The sequence below is a fragment of the Thamnophis elegans genome, chromosome 2 (assembly GCF_009769535.1).
Source record: "Thamnophis elegans isolate rThaEle1 chromosome 2, rThaEle1.pri, whole genome shotgun sequence".
NCBI classification, from domain to species: domain Eukaryota; kingdom Metazoa; phylum Chordata; class Lepidosauria; order Squamata; family Colubridae; genus Thamnophis; species Thamnophis elegans.
The window spans coordinates 71,243,473-71,264,843 of record NC_045542.1 but is presented as its reverse complement, the minus strand read 5'-3'; positions in this window follow the sequence as shown (position 1 = coordinate 71,264,843).

Sequence of the window (21,371 nt, the reverse complement as noted above, 5' to 3'; positions counted from 1 at the left end):
AAGAAAATGAAATCCAACAGAATCTAGACTATGCTGACAGCATTCAGTCCATTTCAGAATACTTTTCTATCTTTGCATCCTTTATTCTACCCAATCCTTACTAGAACAGCAAAAAATAGCTGGTCACATAACTTGAATTCAATCTCAGAGATTCTGGGTTTTTTTAATGGGACATAAAACAATAGTTGAGGTTTTATGGCAAATGGGAAAAAAATACTTAGGTTAATTCATAGGATTGCATTTTGTCAAAAGACGAAAAGAAATTTCTTCCCAGAAAAGTAGACATTTTTGTTAATGTAATGCTATGGTAAGAAAAGAAATGGTTTCAGTAGTGGGCTGCTGCCAGTTCAGATTGGTTCACCTGAATCAGTAGTTCTGATCACTGGTTGGCCCTGCCCCCCCCACCCTGATGCCATCTGGTCCTCGATATCTCACTTTCTGCCTTGCAACCAAGCTGCTTTGTGTGCCTCTCCCATTCTACTAACCGTGGCTGACCTAGCAAGTGTTCAGGAAGTCGCTGCCATTGAAAAAGCCTTGTTTTAGGTGTGGTGCACAAGTGTGGAAGATGTGTGTGCATAGCACACGCTCAGCGGGCATGCTCACATTTTGGCGACCCACCCACCCAGCACTCTGGGTGGTTTGCTGATCAGAAAAAGGAAGTGTTTTACACACAGAGAGATACACCTATATAGATAGTTTCCTCTAAATTTGCAGGATATTCAAGTATTCCTTTTTGTAGCGCAACTTTCAGTATAGATAGTTGTGCTAGAAAATTGGAAGGAATTCTACAACTCATATTGCTCAAGATCTATACACTTGATCATTTTCATGACAACTGCATTGAGAATAGGCAATGAAAAGAATCTTCACTGAATGAAAAATAATTCATAATACTAGAATTAGCCTTTAATCAAAAAAAGTTTAACATTTTGAAAAAAAAGTACACCTTAAAAGAAATTACTGTTTCTCTTCATTTTTTCAGGTCTTTAGGAAACTGTCCTATATTATATGGAAGTAAACGTAATTTAACAAAACAAATTCATATTATTTAGACATCAGTGTGAATATTGGTGATGTATTCATCATTTTTTTGCTTTTAAAAGATTATCAAAAGTCAAATGTGTAATAAAAAAAAGTCTTCCAGTCATTTGAACTTTCCTGCTATGTTTTTGAAAGGAAGAGATAATCCCTTTTTCAGCAATTGTATTTTATCCTGTTGAGGGTTGATGGTTGTAAAACACTGTACCTCCCTTTAAACTTTTCCATATAACTTGATTAGACAGCAGCAATCTCTAATGCTTTCATGTGCAAATTTAGGAATGACCCGGAACAAACGAGTTTCCTTCATCACTATAGCAACCAGGACTATGGAAGAATGCCACTCACTAAGCAATGCAAGTCAAATTTTATCCCTTTGATGTTAATTAACAAATTGCTTTCAGAAAAGTCAATGCATTTTTCTTCTTTAAATGTTTGTGATAAATTTTTAATACCTTGAAAATTAAGAAGCAGATACTATATAGCAGTTTTAAACAGGTAAAGTACAGGTGACTCATCATGCTTATTGTTAATATAGCTACACAATGCCAAGGAGTAGCATTAGCAGGCTACTCACATTATGAAACCTTCAGTTCAAGGCTATTGCCTTACCATGATCAGAAGGAGCCTGCAAACAAACACTCCAAGCTATGAACATAGCATTACGATACTAAAGGCATGCATTCTATTGCTGGTAAACATGATAGCCATTGCAAATAAATAACATAATATTAAAAATGGTAACAGAGGTTACACTTTTGTTTATATTTTCCCCTGTCTGGAAACATCCATGAACTGAATCTGGTTGAACAGACAACTTGCTTGTTTGCCTCCAGGTGGTTTAGCAGCAGCACATCTCACTGAATGCCCACTGTGCTTTTTGAGAAAAGTGAAATCCATACTAGTCCTAATCATGTTTGCAAGATTGTAAGAGATGGGTCTTCCTAACACTTAAGTAGTAAACAATGGTACACGATTCAGTGGTATATGACAAACTACTGTTAAAACTAAAATCTTACAGCATTTCCAGATCTCTACATGTGGATAGCTGCGTTCCTATTGAACAGGTAACAAATAGTCAAAATAGGGAGAGCCCTATTAAACCCTGCACCAGTTAACAGTGGTGTCCCCCAAGGCAGCGTCTTAGGACCCATGCTCTTTATACTTGACATAAATGACCTTTGCGATCATCTCAAAAGCAGCTGCATCTTCTTTGCTGAAGACGTAAAACTATCCAACACCACCAACAATGCTGTTGCCCTTCAAAACGACCTCCAAATCTCAACCAACAAGTGCTCTATCTTACACATTGGAAAAAAATCCGAACATCAAATACAAGCTAGGTGGATATGACGTTGTAGACAACCCACACTCTGTCAAGGGCTTGGAGTACTGATGTCAAACGATCTAAGTAACAGCATTGCCAAAAAGGCATTAAGAGTTGTCAACCTAATTTTGCTAAGCTTCTTCTCTGGTAATAGTGCAAATAGGGCATACAAAACCTTTTCTAGACCAATCCTCAAATACAGCTCGTCTGTCTGGAATCCACACTGTATATCAGACATTAACACAACTGAACGAGTCCAGAGGTATTTCATGAGAAGGGGACTCCACTCCTCTACTTGCAACAGAATACCTTATGCTACTAGGCTTGAAATTTTGGGCTTGGACAACCTAGAACTATGTAGCCTATGGTCTGACCTAAGCATAGTATGCAAAAGTATCTGCTACAATGTCCTATCTGTCAATGACTACTTCAGCTTCAATTGCAATACTACATGAGCACACAAAAATATAAACTCAAGGTAAACCGCACCAAAATTGATAGCAGAAAATATGACTTCAGCAACATGTACTATCTGACTCTGTTGTTACATCCTCAAACCCCCATAACTTTAACCTTAAACTGTCTACTGTGGACCTCACCCCATTCCTAAGGGCATGCATAAATGCACCAGCATGCCTAACATCCCTGTCCTAATGTCCCCATTTATTTGTCCCCATTTCCTGTGTTCTTATTCATGTGTGTTCTTATTCCTGTTATTTTGTACATGAGTGACAAAGTAAATAAATAAAATAAAATGGACAATTCCAGGATTATAGATTTCTTGTAAAGTTGGAAAATATTCCAGAAAGAAGCAGTGGCAAAGCACTTCCAAATTATTATGAAGACGACTACATGAATGGTCAATTCAACTCAAAATGTATAGCTAAGGAAGCCTTAATAAAGCCCCACAATCTCCTTGCTCTAATGAAAAGAGGGCTTACTAACCATTTTCTGAATCTCTTAGGTCCATTATTTGATTATTTAAATATATATTTTTGTTTATATTTTTGTACAGTTAACCCATTAACCTAATAGGTTTCTCCACCACCACCAAAAGTCTTTGTTGCTATCTAGTGGTTGAAAAATTAAATCATTCATTTTCCTGTTAGAAAATGAAAAGGGGTGAAACAGTTTCTGTTTTGATACTTTCAAGATATTGTCCCAAAGGTACTTTTTCAAGACGCAACTGGAGTTTCTGATTTTTCTTTGAAGATGTTTCATTTCTCATCTAAGAAGCTTCTTCAGTTCTGACTGGATAGTGAGGAAGGATTTATACTTCTTACAGACAGTTGGGCATTTGCATTCTTTCAGAGAGTCTTTGAGTTCACCTGGATGTTTATCTGTGTCGCCAGAGGCATCTGAGTAATGCGGATATACAGGTGTGGAGGCTTCTTGGAACTGTTAGACTGAAGATAGACGATGTTGGATCCTTTCCCCTCTGTTGAGAGGGGGCTGTTCAATTTTGACATAGACATTTTGACTTCTATGGAAAGAAAGGAATTATGGTGTAATCTTAGAGAGATATTAAAATTTGAGTACAGTTATAATTGCTTTAAAGAAGTTTGGAAGTAATTTATTTATATTTTGTTTTCTTTTTTCTTTTTTCCTATTTATTTCCTTTATTTTTTTATTTTTTTCTCACTCTTTTCCCTTACTTTCCTTTTTATGTTTATTTTCAGTGTTTTTAATTTTGTAAACAATTCCTTAATTTTCTTTAATAAAGTTAATTTCAAAAATGAGCTAGTTTTGTCTTTTAAATGTACATAATTTCAAATTTTCACAACACCATTGTATTTTCACTTAAATTTGAAAATATATATACTTCCTCAGTTCAGATATAATGTCCTATTTCTTTTACCGCTGTTATACTTAGAAACTAAACATAGAAACTTCCAGTTAACCTTAATTTTCAAGTTCATTTGAACAAATTCTTCTACCAGAAAGTATTGATTACCAGTTTCAAAGCAATTTAAGATCTCTAGCTTGCAATCTTGGCTTTTTCTAAAGTAGGCAAACATAATTTCCTGCTTTAGACAAATGAGAAACTATAGTTATTATGAGAACTAAGAGGAGGAAGAAAAGAGTACATATCTTATTAAACTGAGATTATCTAGGTGAAAGTAAAGCTGTCAAACTGTTCATTATTTAAATCCAGTAAGGAAATGCATTAAAAAATACACCCATGCTTCTAGAAAGCAAGACACTTCTTAACTGTTTTAAGATTAATATTTATTTCCATACTTTCTGATCTCCTTTATTTTATATAACCCATACTCCTCACAGGATTAACTTTAAATTAAGAAACTGATCTTTTTGCTTTGACTGGTAAATATCATAACATCGTCATTCCTGTAGCAGAGATATTCAAAATATGAAAAAGGAAATCTGGTCATGTAAACTACACTTTCACTAACGTCAGGATGTAGAAACATCAGTGTATCTAACAATACACACACACACACACACACACACACACACACCCCTATATCATAGTTTAGTGCAGGGATCAGCAGCCATTGAAAAAAAATATTGGTTCCCATTTTAATGTTACAAGACCAAGTTTGGATAGATTTTGGGTGCATCTGCTTCCTAGATTGCACTGATTAGAATTTACTATATATTAAAAATGATTTGATAAATATATATGAAAATTTAGAAACCATAATTTAATATAACATTTTAAACAAATATTTGGCCTGCATCAGAAATAATAACATGATAACCTAGCTAAACCTTAAAGTAGAAACATTCAGCCCAGTGGTAGGATTCACTTACTTTCCCTACCGGTTCAGCCCACTTCACAAATGTGAACATGTGCAGGCTTGCTTCACTCTCACGTGCCAGCTTTGTAACCAAAGCATCCTCGGCAATAGGATGGGAGACCACAGGGAGAGGTCAGGAGGAGGAAACAAGGGGATGGCAAAAGGGAGAAGGTTGCTGGTGGCCAAGTGCTAAGGCACAACTTCCCTCAGATCCACCTCTCTCATTATAATCTCCTTCCTTCCTTCCTTCCTTCCTTCCTTCCTTCCTTCCTTCCTTCCTTCCTTCCTTCCTTCCCCTTTCTTCTTTTTCCTTCCTTGCTCTCTTCCCATCTTTCCTTCTATTTCTTTTTCTTTCCTCTTTCCTTTTCTCCTTTTTGGATGCATTGTGATCAAATGCCAATTTTGCTAGTTTGTTTTGCTACCCTTCTGCCAGCAGATCTGACCCACAGGCCTTGAGTTTGACACCCCTGCACTAGAACATAGTAACAGATAGAAAAAATAGAAACAGAAAATAACTTATTTTTCCCCAATTCAACTTTTCTATGCTGAGTATGAACATAAATTGAAATAGGATGATTTTTTTTGTCAGTCATCTATTAACATTTAATTTTATTAAGAATTTTGATTACAATATTAAAAACTAATACAAACTAATTAAACCTGGTTATATTAGCTCTTTTTCATTTATTCCATTTTTTAAAGTTTTTAAACTTATGGCTACAACTTCTTTCTTTAAGGATTATGCTGCAAAAACCTGTCCTTTCCTCCTGAGAAGCAACTTTTTGGACAACTTGTGGACAATCTCAAGCCCTCTCCTTGTCCAGAGATGACTCACAAACAACCAGTACACTCACAAATTCTTCATCCTGCCACATCCATCAGCTTCACCCTTAGCAGATCTATCCTCAGTTTGTCATTTCTCCCCCAGAAATATTGTGGGCTCCTCCTTTCAATTATTGCATATTAAAACATAATGAATGCCAGCTTGTAATCAGCATGAATCTTACCTTTTGACAATATTTTTTTTTCAAATACATTGATAATTTTCCCTTTGCAATTGGGTAAAAATTGGCATCCTTCTTAATTTCAATCACACAGAGACTCTTTTAGGGATTTACTGAAAGTTTTATATCATTAGTTTGTTTTTTTCATTTGTTTCTTAGGTATATGTACTGCCTTTTCTGGAAAAAAAACACCCTTAAATTGTGGTTGTTGCTATTTAATGCATTTTTAGATAATTAAAATAAATTGGTTTCATTTTCTTTTTCTTACTAGATAACATCAGTCATTTTGAGCACCTGATAATATCTCTGATGTTTTTATTTGAACTCACACTATCAAATAATATATTTCTCCTTTCTTAGAAAAGTATAGTTGGGCATATTGTTAATATTTCTGTTGTGGATGCTTAATATCCTTAGGATATCACCTTTCTACTGACTCCACTAAAGAAAGAGCAGTGTGAACTCAGGGGAATAAAGGGACTGATGTGTGTGCACTGCAATGTCAAAGCCTTGTTTCATGTTGGTCAAGAAAACTGTTCTGAAAATTATTTTCTGCTTTGATGCTGAGAAACTTTGATTGCTCTGGTGTAGGAAGATTCTTCTGTAGTCCAGCTCTGTGAATTTCAAGCTATGCAGTAAACATAGCAAAACCGGCAAGGAAAAATAGAGAATGTGCAGGCATTTGTTTATTACTTGCAATTTACCAAGGAATTCATCTTTGAAGATATTATTGTAAACTCTTTTTCTCTCAGCTTCTATCAACATTTCTTTCTTTCTTTCTTTCTTTCTTCCTTCCTTTCTTTTTGTTTTTCTGAAGTCTGTGGAGATTCTCAGAAGCATAGAAAATCACTACGATCTCCACAGGAAAGATGCTCTAAAGTAGCTTTTCCTCATATGGTACTTCCGGCTTACTGGCTGGAACTCGTAAAACTTCTTATTGAATGTATTTAGAAGGACTGCTGCATTACTATGGTTCAGCTTTTATAGCAACTGGTTTGGATAGAAGCAGTGTTGGATTTGGCAGCTGAACACCTCACAGTAAATACATATTCAAAGAAATGCACGCCGAGGAAAATTTTATAATAATATATAGCAAACATTTTACAACAATATGTATCTATCGTATATCTATCATCTTGCTTTTGCTCTCACTTACTGTCACTTATCTATGATAATGGATATATGACAGATAAAGGTATGTAGATAGGTAGGTACGTAGGTAGGTAGGTAGGTAGGTAGGTAGATAGATGATAGATAGATAGATAGATAGATAGATAGATAGATAGATAGATAGATAGATAGATAGATAGATAGATACCTTTCTAATATGAAGAATGCATAACATTCTTCAGGTATAATGTTGATGCCCTTAAATTCAACACTTTGCTTTGGAAGTTGCTTACTACTTAAATAATAAAAAGCTAAAGAATGGGGGGGGGGAGGGAGCAAGATAATTTGCCATCTCTTCAGGAAAAAAAAGGTATGTTTGTCCTTTTTTTCAACTATCATTTGCCAACTGCATTTCCAAAATGTTGAAGAACAGACAAAAAAAAAAGGCATAGTCATTCTATGGCTCCATCAACTATCTCTTAGCCAGCAGCCTTGCTATCATGTTACCTGAAATGTCTGCATCCCAACTGGTTCTGATAAGAACTATAACTTCCATAAACAATGTCAAACCTTTATTTTTCTTTCTTCTCCATCCCTTTCCTTTTGCATCAGACTTTATAAAGTATAGATTTGTAAGCAGCCTAGATAGCTTTTTTTGTTGTTTAAACAATGGGGACAAAAAAGGCTAGGGATAAATGAAGAAATAAAAAAAATGCAAAACATTACCAGTAAGAACATCAGGAATACAAGATAAAGGGATGCAGATCATCATATGAAAGAGAAGTTTATTCCTTTGCCAAGAATCCTATGAATGAAATACGTCTATTTATAAGAGCACAAGACAAGCCCTGCTGAATCCGGCCAGAGGTCCATCTGTTCCCTCAGTTGAGCCACCTGCTTATGGGAAAACAGATATGAGAGCAGGAATATCCTCCCATTCATCTTCCCTACAACTGAGATAAAATGGCATATTCTCTTTTTTTAAAATCTCTCAGTGTATGTCTACTGCTAAATCATGATTACACCATTACACAGTTATGAAGCATAGTGTTGCTTCATAAACACTGAGAAAGTTGGCTCCCCTGGCCTCTTATAAAACAAGCATCTTTTTCTCTATCACTTTCCTTCTATCTTGAACAATAATTATCCTATGTTTTCTATTTTGTTCAGTGAAAGTGGCTGCTACATCTCTTGTCTCTCAATCTGCATTTCTATGTTGAATATTTTAGAAAAATACACACTGGCCTCTTCTTTTTTTTTTCTTAACAAAGATGGGATTGCTGGATTTTTCAGATAGCAGTAGAACTTTATGATGGGAAATACAGCAAGGATAAAACTGGAAAATCATGTATTGGATGTATTCTGCAAAAGATTGTGGTGTGGTAGACATCAATATCAGACAGGTATTGCACCATCTGTACTTTCCCCTTTTTATTACAGCTGCAACATTGAATCTGGTGATTATTCAAAGATTGCTACTGAAAAGATAACAAGTTATTTAGGTATTGTTTTTGTTCTGAGGTCAATTACTAGACAAGTGAAGATCAAGAACACATATCTTCCTCAGATTTCATACTTCATCTCTTCTCTTCCTTTACTTCTTTATTATAGAACTATGTGAAAGAAAAAACTCAGTCTATCTAGAAAACTACTAGATTTATCTTCAGAGTTTACTCTTAGAACTAGGAGGATAATATCCTGAAGACTAAAAATCCAGCTACTAGTTATTAATATATACAGTAGTTCAAGAGTCAACTCAACCTTAAATCGAACAACTCTCAGGTAAATCACCAGACTACACTGTAACTGAGAGAGAATAATTTGACACAAACATCTTCAGGTGCTAGATTGAGAGGTAAGGGCACAGTTTAGCAATCTGGATTTTCTATGTGAAATGAATCTAAAAATATAGTGTTGAATATTTTCTTTCCTTTCGAATAAGCAACTTTGTTTTTAAACATTTTTCTGTAATTCAAAAGGATCCTTTTTGCAAAATAGTGTGCTAATGAACCAGTTAAGTAGCAAGACATTTAAAAAGTGAAATTCATCTTATTTAGGCTGCTTTTATTTTTAGCTCTGCTTAAAAAAAAAAAAAGATTTCTATCACCAGAGCAAAATAACCAAGAAAAAATCCTAATCAATAAATACCAAAATAAATAATTTTGGTTGTGACCTTTATTAAGTTCTTGTGGCAATTAATAGTCTAAATTCTAGCTTTAGATATTAATTTTATTATCTATCTATCTATCTATCTATCTATCTATCTATCTATCTATCTATCTATCTATCATCTATCTATCATCTCTCTCTTTCTCGCTTTACCTTTGCTTTCATTTGGATTACTATAATGCAGACTACATGGACCTTTGAAGACTACTCAGAAGTTGCATGAGGAGTTATGTACCCATTTGGCACCTCTGTATCTGCAGCTGCTCTCGTTGCCAGGTTCAGTTCAAAATGCTGGGGATGTTGTCTATTAATCTTAACTTGGCTTCAGATAGTTGTCTACAGGACTATTTTTCTCTGTGCTCTATCTTTGCTAATTCTATAAGATTTGGCAGAAGGATCATGCTGCTCTTCTCTTCAGTCAAATAAGGTCATTTGTGGAATTCTAGTATGCTTAGGTTTTGTGGTTGCTCCTGCCTTCTGAAATACCATCCCATCAGATGTGTGTTTGGACCTATCCCTGCTATGCTTTAGGAAAACATCGGAAACCTGTCTTTTGGAATGGGCAGAGGTGTTTTATGATCTGAAATGATTGGCGAGGCATGAATGAAACTATTTTTATGTATTACACCAAAGTGAAATAATTACTATATTGTAGAGGTAATAAGCATTTAAAGTGAGTGCAGAATTATTAGCGTTTGATATGATGAAGCCAGACGACTGCTACAGTTACTAATAATGGTGAGTCCTGAGTAAGTCCTCAGACTTACGAATGACAGCTCGGCAACAGCCAGGCACGCCTTAGCTAATCAGACATGACCTGCAAGTTACCGGGCTGTCATACGCGCGGCTATTGGTTCTCCTGTCTGACAGCTCTATATAAAAAGCTGTCAGACAGAAAAAGGGTGTCTTTTGCCTTGAGGCCTGAGGTTGACGCCGAACTCGATAAGCTGTTGGCACAGGGCGTCCTGGAGCCCATCGACCATTCACGCTGGGAGACCCCCATCGGTGAAGGCCGATGGGTCCATCAGGAACTGTGCCGACTACAAGTCGACGATCAACCTTGGCCTCCAGGCAAACCCCTATCCAGTCCCTGTCGTGCAGCACCTGCTCCACTCCTTGGGGCAGGGCTGCATTTTCACCAAACTGGATATGGCGCAGGCCTACCAGCACCTCCCAGTGGATGACGATGCGGCGGCTGCCCAGACCATCGTCACCCACCGCAGAGCTTTCCGTTGTCGCCGCCTCCAATTCGGCATCTCCGTTGCCCCGAGGATCTTCCAGAGCCTCATGGAGCGCTTGCTCCATGAGCTCCCCGGCATTGTCCCTTACTTCAATGATGTCCTGATCGCTGCAAGCAGCCGCTCAGGACTCATCGAAGTTCTCCGGAAGGTCCTTGACCGTTTTAGGGGCGCGGGTCTCAAATTGAAGCTCAGCAAATGCTCCTTTGCTGTGCCGCAAGTAGAATTCCTGGGTTTCTTGATTGACGCCCAGGGAATCCACCCCACCCCCTCCAAAATTTTGGCCATCCGGAACGCTCCCACTCCCACCTCCAAGGCGCAGCTGCAGGCATTCCTCGGCCTTTTAAACTTCTACGAACCATTCCTTCCTCACAAGGCATCACTAGCCGAGCCGCTGCATCAGTTGCTCGACCGATCTGCGGCCTGGCAATGGGGCAGCTGCGAAGTGCATGCGTTTGTGGCTGTCAAATCCCTGCTGACGTCAGAGGCAGTCTCAGTCCAATATAGCGACAATATGCCCCTGACGTTGGCATGTGACGCCTCCCCCGTGGGTTTGGGGGCAGTCCTGAGCCATGTCCTCCCCAATGGCTCAGAGGCCCCCATAGCTTTTTACTCCCAGACACTTTCCTCAGCCGAGAGGAACTGCAGCCAGATCGACAAGGAGGCTCTGGCTGCGGTGTCCGGGATTAAAAAGTTCCACGATTACATTTACGGTCGGCACTTTACCCTCTACACTGACCACAAGCCTCTCCTTGGGCTTCTGGCCGGTGATAGGCTGCCCCCCATCCTGTCTCCCAGGATGACCCGCTGGATGGAGTTCCTAGCCGCGTATTCCTACACGCTGTGCTACCATCCGGGCAAGCACATAGGGCATGCTGATGCCCTTAGCCGCTGCCCTCTTCCCTGCTTTGACCCCCAGCCGGTCCCCTGCCTTTCTGTCCTCTCCATCGCAGAGCTGGACCTCCCCTTGACAGCCTCTGACGTGGCTGCCCACTCGCAAGCTGACCCTGTCCTCTCCCAGATCATGGCATGGGTCCTGAGGGGCTGGCCTACAGGGGGATCCCTCCTGACTGCCACCCTTTTAAAATGCGTCAGATGGAGCTGTCACTCCACTGCGGTTGCCTTCTCTGGGGCAACTGCGTGGTCATCCCTTCAGCCCTCCACTGCCTGGTCCTCCAGCGGCTCCATGCCAATCACCCTGGGGTCGCGCACATGAAGGCGCTGGCCCGGAGTTACGTATGGTGGCCCAGCCTTGACGCTGACATCGAGGCCTGGGTTGGCAGATGTGACCCATGCCAGGTGTCCCGCCCATCTCCCCCCTCCTCCTCCTCCGGGGAGTGGGAGATGCCCCGCGGGCCCTGGTCCCGCCTTCACCTTGACTTCGCGGGTCCCTTCCACGGCCAGGTCTTCCTGGTTGCTGTGGATGCCTACTCACGCTGGGTGGAGCTAGTCCTAATGCGCTCCACCATGGCGGAGAGTACAACCTATGGGTTGCCGGACACAGTGGTGTCCGACAACGGCCCACAATTCACATCCGCAGTCTTCCAGTCCTACCTGGCCGCCCAAGGAATCCACCATGCTCCAGTCGCCCCTTACCATCCGGCCAGCAATGGCCGGGCAGAAAGGGCGGTCCGATTGGCCAAGGAGGCTTTGGGCCGCATGGACCGTGGCGACTGGCCGGCAAGGATGGATGCTTACCTACTGGCACAGCACTCCATACCTTGCCCACTCACACGGCAAAGCCCTGCAGAGCTGCTGATGGGTCGTCGCCTGCGGACCACCCTGGATAGACTACACCCCCTCTATTCAGGACTTCAGCCTGGCAATCTGGGGCATCCCTCCCGTTCCTTCTCTCCCGGGGATTTGGTCTGGGCTCGGAATTACTCAGGGGACCCTCAGGGTCCACCTATCTGATGGCAGCGAGTGGTGGCTCCACCTGGATCAACTAAGGCACCGCCACACCCCAGAGGCTTCAGCTCAACCCGACACGCAGAGGCCAGCCACAGACGTTTCGCAGCCAGCCCTGGACCCGCAACAGTTCCATTGCATCGCGCCTCTGCTGGCCTTCCCAGAGTCAGGCCATCCTGCCCGGGCCGCCGGGTCGCATCCGCCCCCGGAACAGCCTCCTGCAGCCTCTCAATCTGGCCTCGCTTCCCCCTCATCTGCCCAGTTAGGCCTTCCGTTCACAGGCCTTTCCCACCCCCTGGCCACCTACCGGCTTGTTCAAAATCCACCGCCACTCCCAGCCGCACCCCCTCCACCTGGCCTACCTCCTCCTTGGGTGCCGCCTCCTCCACTAGGCCGTAGCAGTGACATCACCCGGAGCTCCACTCCCCACAGGGAGGAGCTGTCACGGGGATGTCCTTACCCTCCGGCGCTGCCTCTCCAACTGCGGCGTTCTGGGCGTGTCCGCTGTCCCCCCGCCTACCTGCGTGACTACACATGCGCCATTACTGACGCATGCGCCCTCGCTGGGGGGGAAGGAGTGTTGAGTCCTGAGTAAGTCCTCGGACTTACGAATGACAGCTCGGCAACAGCCAGACGCACCTTAGCCAATCAGGCGTGACCTGCAAGTTGCCGGGCTGTCATACGCGCGGCTATTGGTTCTCCTGTCTGAGAGCTCTATATAAAAAGCTGTCAGACAGAGAAAGAGTGCCGGTCTACTTCTGTTGTTTGCAATTGCCTGTAATAAATGTGTTTTACTTACGGTTACCTAAGACGCCTCCCGCCTGGTTCTTTCCGAGAATCTAACAAATAAGTCCTTCCTATTGCTGTTTATTCAAAGTTTGTGAGAGTAGGTTTAATAGGACAAGAGGTTAAGTGACATGGAAAGAATGTTATTAAATTTTCCACTTTTCTTTCATATACACAGGGTATTCAGAAAGTATTCAGACCTCCTTCACTTTTGTCAATTTTATTATGCTGCAAGCTTGTTCTACAGTTTTTGAAATTCATTTTATTTAATTTTTAAAAGTGCTCTCTCTCTCTCTCTCTCTGTGTGTGTTTGTGTAATAATATATAAAAAAATAAAAGGAAAAAAGTAAATGACTCAAGATAATGAAACCTGAGAAGAAATTTTACACACGCACACACACAAAAACACACAGTCAGGTTTCATTCTCTTAATTCATTTAAATTTTTCTTTTCTTTATTAAATTTCTATGCCACTCTCTCTCCTACAAGTGGGTGGCTTACAAATTATTGAAACAAGTGAAAAGTAATTAAAAAATTACAATGAACTGACATTAAAATATTAATAAAAACTGTGCTGAAACCATTCCTCTGTTATATTTTAGAAGTTAGCATTTTCTCTTTTTCTACATTGATTACTAATAATGTTTCTCATATTTTTGTTGCTTTTTACCTATTTCTTTGGTGATGGCATCCCATCCCCCAAAACTGCTATATCTCCCCTTTTCTATTTTTCTTTTATCTTATTAATTTAGAATTCAATGCTGTGATGATTACAGAAACACTGGTTTTTGAAATGACCAGCCTATAACACAAAAGGGAAAAGTAATGAAATAATTTGAGTACATGTTTTCTTTGACATTTATTCTGTTTGTGACAGTGCCATCAATATCCACAGCTGGTGAAATAGTCCTTAGCTATGAATAGCAATCACTGCAATTTTGTTTCCTTTGTAATAATTGCTCCTTCACTTATGATTTTCTTCAAAAGGGATTATTTATAAATACATGATTGTCTTTCAAAGAAAGGGGTGTTTGTTTATTTGTTTTGAGAAGAATTTGCCCTGTCTGGTATCTTTGTCAGTTCAAAAGATTCTCTGAATGAGAATTAAGAATATATTAATAAAATATTTCAATTATATTTTTGACACCATTGTTCAACTGAATTTCCAAATGTGCTCACAATGAGTGAATATTTTCATATTAGTGGAGGCTTCTAATTAATCAGGAATGACATTTCACAAATTAGAGCAAACTCCATGTAGTCACTGAGAGTCAAGCTTGACTCAAGGGAATCTTTATCACACCAAGGAAAAGAAGAAAATGCGAGAATAAAATACAACTTTGTTGCATATGCACATGCTAAACTTCTTGATAATGTCTGTACTGTAACCTTTCTCCACTCTCCAAATGTATTGGGAGTGAAACTCCCAGAATTTCAAACCAGCATGATTATATGGTAATTGAATCAGGTCTTCATGATATCAAGAAAATTCAAACACGTCCTTGGGGAAGAGTTTATTAATGCAAAGCATTTTTCCCCATGACAACATATAAAGATTGTTTATGTTGTTAGCACTCTCGAATAAAGAATTAAATCTCAGAAAGTATTTCTGCTACCCTATAGCAACTTGGTTTGCAAGTCTTCCCTCCAGCCAGAATAAATATAACTGATAAACATTAACAAATTTAGAAAAATGACAACTTCAGATTTTAATAAAGCCCTGATCACAATATGCAGGATTGATACATCTATATGGCACTTTGAAAAAGAGCAAACTGTTCCAACATGCCTATATTTCCCAGTGACCTGCCTAATGCATTGCTTGGTGAACAGAGAGTCAACTAGACAGATTGTCTTAGTTTATGGGACTAAATAAATAAATAAGATATAAATTCCTTATAAGGTTAGCAGTATCCTAACTTTTAATACTTTAAAGTGACTTTTGTTCTGGTTTTCCAAGTCATTATTAGAGTTCCCAATGGTGTGGAGTTCAGTAAACATATTAAAACACATTCAGTTATATCCTCTCACTGCAAATGGGGAAACAGTAGTAAGAAGGACCCTCCTCCACTTTTGGATTTGAATATCTTAAGGTCAATTTTTACCACTTATTTCAGTACAGATTTGTGAGAACAGGCTGATCCTGTTCCACTATATTTTCTAGGATTATTTTCCAGAATTGTACATCCTGAAAAGTTAGCTAAACTGGATAGATGCTGATTTTACTAAATTTTATTTATGATGAAAAATAGATTCATTGGAATTGAGTTCAGATCTAACTTAAAGCAGGGGTGGGAGAGGCGATTTGTTATGCCTGTGGCTACATTTGCCTAGGTAAGAAATATAACAAGAATAGTTGACAACATTTTGCATAACTCTGCAACTGGAAATAAAACACTGGGTTTATGTCTATGGAGATTCTCAATCATCAAAATCATGGTTGCCCCAAAGGGGTTTTTTTTCCAAAAAGGAAATGGTCTCTCTTGGTTTCACTTCCTATCCAAGAATGGGCAGAGGTTCTTGGATGAGAAGCCAAATGTTTTCAAGGAAAAAAACTAAGAAAGTCCAGTTGCCTTTTGGAGAAGCATCTTTGGGGAAAACACTCTTAGCTAGTGGTTATTTGCAAATGTCATAAATTTACATTCCTTCATTTAAACCCAAATTTCCTTAATAACCCACAAAACATGTCTTTCCTGTTTTTTCCCCTTTTAAATAACTGTATAACGAAAGAAGATCTTTCATTATTTGAAAACTCAAGGCATAAGAGAAGTCCATGGGTTGGAATAAATGGAGAAATTACCTTGACCAACTCTTCAACATGGAGTTCCCTAGGGATTTATATTGAGGTCAGTACATTTTGTTTATAAATGAACTGAAGTTAAGAGTGAACTGTGACGAGATCTAATTTGTCAATGATACCACACTATTCAATGTAGTAAAATAAAAGGGATTCTTAATTTCCAAAATTCTTCCAAAGAGTCAAAGCAGGTCATGGTAGCAATACAATACAATGTAAGTGAAAAGGCATCCAGCATGGCAAAATAAAATCCATTTTTAGTCGAGGGCCTATGAAAATATTAATGAAAGTTATTAAAAATAATAATGAATAATTGATAAAATATTGTAAAGTTGGAATGGAGTTAGAGAAAAAGTAACTCTTCCAAAACTGAAAAATCATGGTAAACTTTTTTATTTGGAGAAAAGATTAGTAAAGAGATGTAAAATTGCACATGGTATGGAAAATATGAATAGAGATATTGTATGATTCTCTTGCTGTTTTATATTATCAAAAAAATAGATTTATCCTTTGAAAATAAATGTAAAGATGTATAGGAAAAGGAAAGAAATCTATACAAAATTCATAATAAAATGTGGAGGAAAGGAAGATTTCCAATGCTCTCCATCAGCTGCCCAGAAGGAAACTCAATGGGGAAGCCCAGATATTTCTCCCACTGCTTTCTGGCCCACCTGTGGTCGTTCTGTTTTTTCTGTTTAGGTAAAAATATATCTGAAATGATAACCAACAGATCACAAGTTGTTTAGTGAATACATAACACTATCTCAGTTTAAGGACATCATGTCCTACATCCGTATCAGCTAATATGGGAGGTCAAGTTTATACTTCTAAGGCAATAGTTTTCACATGATATGCATGTCAAATTTGGCAGTGTGCTGGCTTGAGCATCGCAATACAAACCTAAGCTTTTTGCACATGCATATGTGTAATGTCGAAATATGTACAAAAGAGGCATGGCTTGTATCATAATATTCTACCTACCGTTTTGCCAACACTTCTGCTGCCATGGATAACACTGCCTCAAAGAGGAAAAATAATTTACATCTTCTCAGTAGCAGCTTACAATCCACTGTTCTGGATGGCTTCATTCTTGTCTGCAAGGAAGATTCTAATCTAGCCAAGACTTGTCTGCAAGTCAAGCCAAAGGCAAGATAAACTACAAAGTGTCAAAAATCTGTAATACATTACTGAGCCCAGAATCTGAAGGCAAAGAGTCAAGACGATTCCATTCAAATTGATGTTGTGATCCGAAAATTGATTTAAGTTGCATTTCTGAATGAGGCCACTTTGGTTTGAAACACCAAATCAGTGTGAAAACAAAAGTCATCCAACGTAACAGATTAATTTGGAACCATCCAATTTGAAAACCTAATTCAATACAGAGATTTGACTGAATCACCTTTAAATCAAATCTCTAAATTAAAGCTTCACAGAGCCTTATTATCTTACTCCAGCTTGAAGTTCGTTGCATACAAAAGGAACAGTCTCTATTTGAGAGACCGCCTTCTGCCAATTACCTCCCTGCGTCCCATCAGATCGCATAGAGTGGGCCTCCTTCGTATTCCATCCGCCAGTCAGTGCCGACTGGCGACTACCCGGAGGAGAGCCTTCTCTGTTGCGGCCCCGACGCTATGGAACAATCTCCCCGTGGAGATTCGTACCCTCACCACCGTCCAGGCCTTCCGCACAGCCCTCAAGAACTGGCTAGCCCGTCAGGCCTGGGGATAAGTTACTTTCGCCCCTCCCGAATGCCGAGTGAATGTTGAGTTTTATTGTTTAATTTACTTTTGTCCACATTTCTTTTGTATTGTCTTACACCCCTTTTCCTCTTTGATTGTAAGCTGCCCTGAGTCCCCTCAGGGAAAAGGGCGGCCTATAAATGCACAATAAATACAAATACAAATACAAAATGTTCTGCTTGAAATAACGTCCCATTATTTTTGTACTTCTTGAGCCACTGTTTCCTTCTTGCCATTAACTCCCCTTAAAAAGCTGTCACTTTGAGGTTACAGCACCTGTACAATCATCCTTTAAAATGCATTTTTAAGAATCATTGTTCCAATGATCCACTGATGTTAAGGACCTGTAAGAGAATTAAAGGAAGTTTCTCATTCTATAATAATCACTTTGTGCCATGAATTGCTATGGCAACCTTTTTATTTTGGTTTGGATATTTTTTTTAAATGGAAAGCCTAGCTACTATTTTAATTACAAATGGATTTTGATTACAGCCTATCTATTAAGTAAATTAGGCTTTGCTTTGCAGGCCCCATAAATGTTAGACTTCAATGTATTTTTATACAGTAGTTTCAAAGAAATGATTTTGGGGGGAAACAATGAAGTAGACAAGAGACAAAAACACAACAGGTGTTTTTTTTTATTTGTTATCATAGGGATCTGCACAGATACACTAAAGCACCTCTTCCCACTCTAAAAATTTGCCCCATCTTGACCTTGCTTTTTAATTTTTTTTAACGAAGGATGAATGCTCAGTGTTCCTTCTAATGAGGGGATGGGTGAGAAATGGGAAATATGATTTCAAATTAACCTGTCAAGCTTTTAGTTCTGCACATAGATATTTAGCAGCCCAATTTGTACAACATGATCAACTTCACATCACAAGAAAACATTGCATACTTCAGAAAGAGCAGATTTCAACCCCAGTTTTGCCTTCAGCACCCAATATGGTATTGGTTTGATTTTTATCAATGAATGATTGAGTGAGTAAGTGAGTGAGTGAGTGAGTGAGTGAGTGAGTGAGTGAGTGAGTGAATGAATGAATGAATGAGGCAGGCAGGCAGGCAGGCAGGCAGGCAGGCAAGCAAGCAAGCAAGCAAGCAAGCAAGCAAGCAGTCAGTCAATCAGTCAGTCAGTCAGTCAGTCAGTCAGTCTGTCTGTCTGTCAGTCAGTCAGTCATCTTAGTCATTCAACAGTTAAGTGCACATAGCAGTACCTGCATTTTCTGCATCACAAGAGAAAAGTTCATCTTCCTATCCTTACCACTTTCTATGGAGGTATGATCGAGAGTATCCTGTCATACTGCATTACTGTCTGGTTTGGAAGCATTACTATTTCATACAGGAAGGTGGTGCAAGGGTGGTGAGATAGCAGAAAAGATTACTGATAGTTCACTGTTGTGGCCCAGCAGGAGCCGTTGGAGCTGCCGACAGACTCCAATAGCGAGGGACCCTATGAGTCGGCTCTGGACGATGTGGCGGACCCTGGGCAGGGTTCAGACTCTGAGCAGGGACCAGAGAGGCTGGTTGGTCACCAGGAGGTGCCTGAGGCATGGAGCAGCGGTGAAAGCCAAAGGGAGTTTGTCCCTGACGTCAGGCCCTGGAGCAGTGGGGAGGAGCAAAGGGAGTTGGTCCCGGACGCCAGGCAGAGAAGGGCGGAGAAGTGCAGGCAGCAATTACGGAGACATAGAAGATAACTAGGCCCAGGTGGTTGTGATTTGGCTCCTCCCAAGAAAGTATATAAGAAGAGATTTTGGGAGGAGACCTTTTGCAGGACACAACCATTTTACTAAGCTGGAGAAGCTCTTGTGTGTATCTCTTATCTGTGAGAGTCTGGATTGCTGCCAAAGTCTTGTCTGTGAGTAATTACTGTGAATAAAGCGTGGCTAACAGTAACCTTGTGTCGGAGTGACTCACCATACGGAGGGGGGTCAGAACAGTTTGCTATATATGTGTACAGGTAAATATTAAACTAGGGTGGAGCTGCCCTACTACTTACCTTTGGATAGTTGCAACCGGGCCTTGCACACGTTGACCCATTAATTCTGCAAGGCTTTCCTGAAGGCATCTGTAGCCTCTGACAGCAAAAAGGTGAGATAGAGACAGAGAGACAGGTTTATATTTATGTATGTATATAGCATGTGTATATTGAATGTTATGTATGTGTTTGATAGATATGCACTTTCTCTTGAGAGCAAACAACAGAATTTCATTTTTAATGTTGGCCAGTGTGCTCATAGTAAAAAAAAAATGATTATAAAGTTATCTTATCTTATCTAAATGCCTAGATATCTGCTTCAGTGTAAGAAGATTCAAGATATTTTACCCTCAAAACAAGTGTAGCCTAAGAGCAGTTTTCTTAACTCAGAATATATCATGGATATTCTGAGGTTGTTGTTTCTGTTCTAGAAGAGAAGCAGCACTGTTTTGTGTATTTGGACTGTTCCAGGTGCTCCAGACTGGATTTGTAGCACTTGTGATCTGTGATTTGTTTGCTTGTTTGCTTGCTGGCTGGCTGGTTGGCTACTTCAGCAGTAGGACAAATCATTTCTCTGTTGCTGTAGAAGTGGACTAAATTGTATGATATGGGGATGGAAGAGTGATGAGAAAGCAACTGTCAAAGGTATGGCCAGTTCAAAAACTTTTCATAGCTGTTTATGCTTCCCAATGCACTCATTAAGTTACAATTGATAGGGTTAGATGTGGAGCCTTGTATGTGTGTCATGCTGTGCTTTATTCTGATGACTGAGAGATCCATATATAAAATAAATCAGATGAAATAAGGCAGACAAGCTCAATGCTTTACATGCAAGTGTTGCTAATGTTGTTGAAGTTGCAAATGGAGATTCCGCTAGACCAATATTGAGCTCTCAGAATTCATTTCAAATGGAAAAAAAGTGTTAGTCTGCCCTGGTGTGTTGTACTCTGGAATGTGCATGTCCTCTGATGCACTGTACTATTTAATGTGGAGTCAAGGTTATGAGAGAATCCATTATCATAAGATGGCACAAATGTATGAGCTAAAATATCATAAGAAAATCAAGGCAGGTGTTATAAAAAGACCCCTACTGGCATTCAGTGCAGGGAGATGGAGAGAGAAAAGGAAATTGAACTTCTTTTCTGATTGCCTCTGATTGCTGCTTGCTATCTATGGAAGTTTCTTGTTCTCTTCTAGTTAACTCATATCTAGAAGGGTGTATGAGGAACTACAGTGCAAAATCTGTGCAGATGACCTGTGGCCTATCATAGAATTTTGTCTTAGCACCAAGCTGTTCAATTTCTATACAAACTGCTGGGAGAGATTATGAGGAGCCATGGAACACAATTTCACTGCTTCTTACCAATCAGATCCAAGATATGGATATACTATGATAATATGCTAGATCTGGGAAAACATCTGAAAATAAATCTAGGTGAGATGCACATTCTGTTGTTAAATTGGAAGGGAATTTTTAAAAAGGGAAAGTAATTTAAAGCCTATCTGAATGGGATTGAC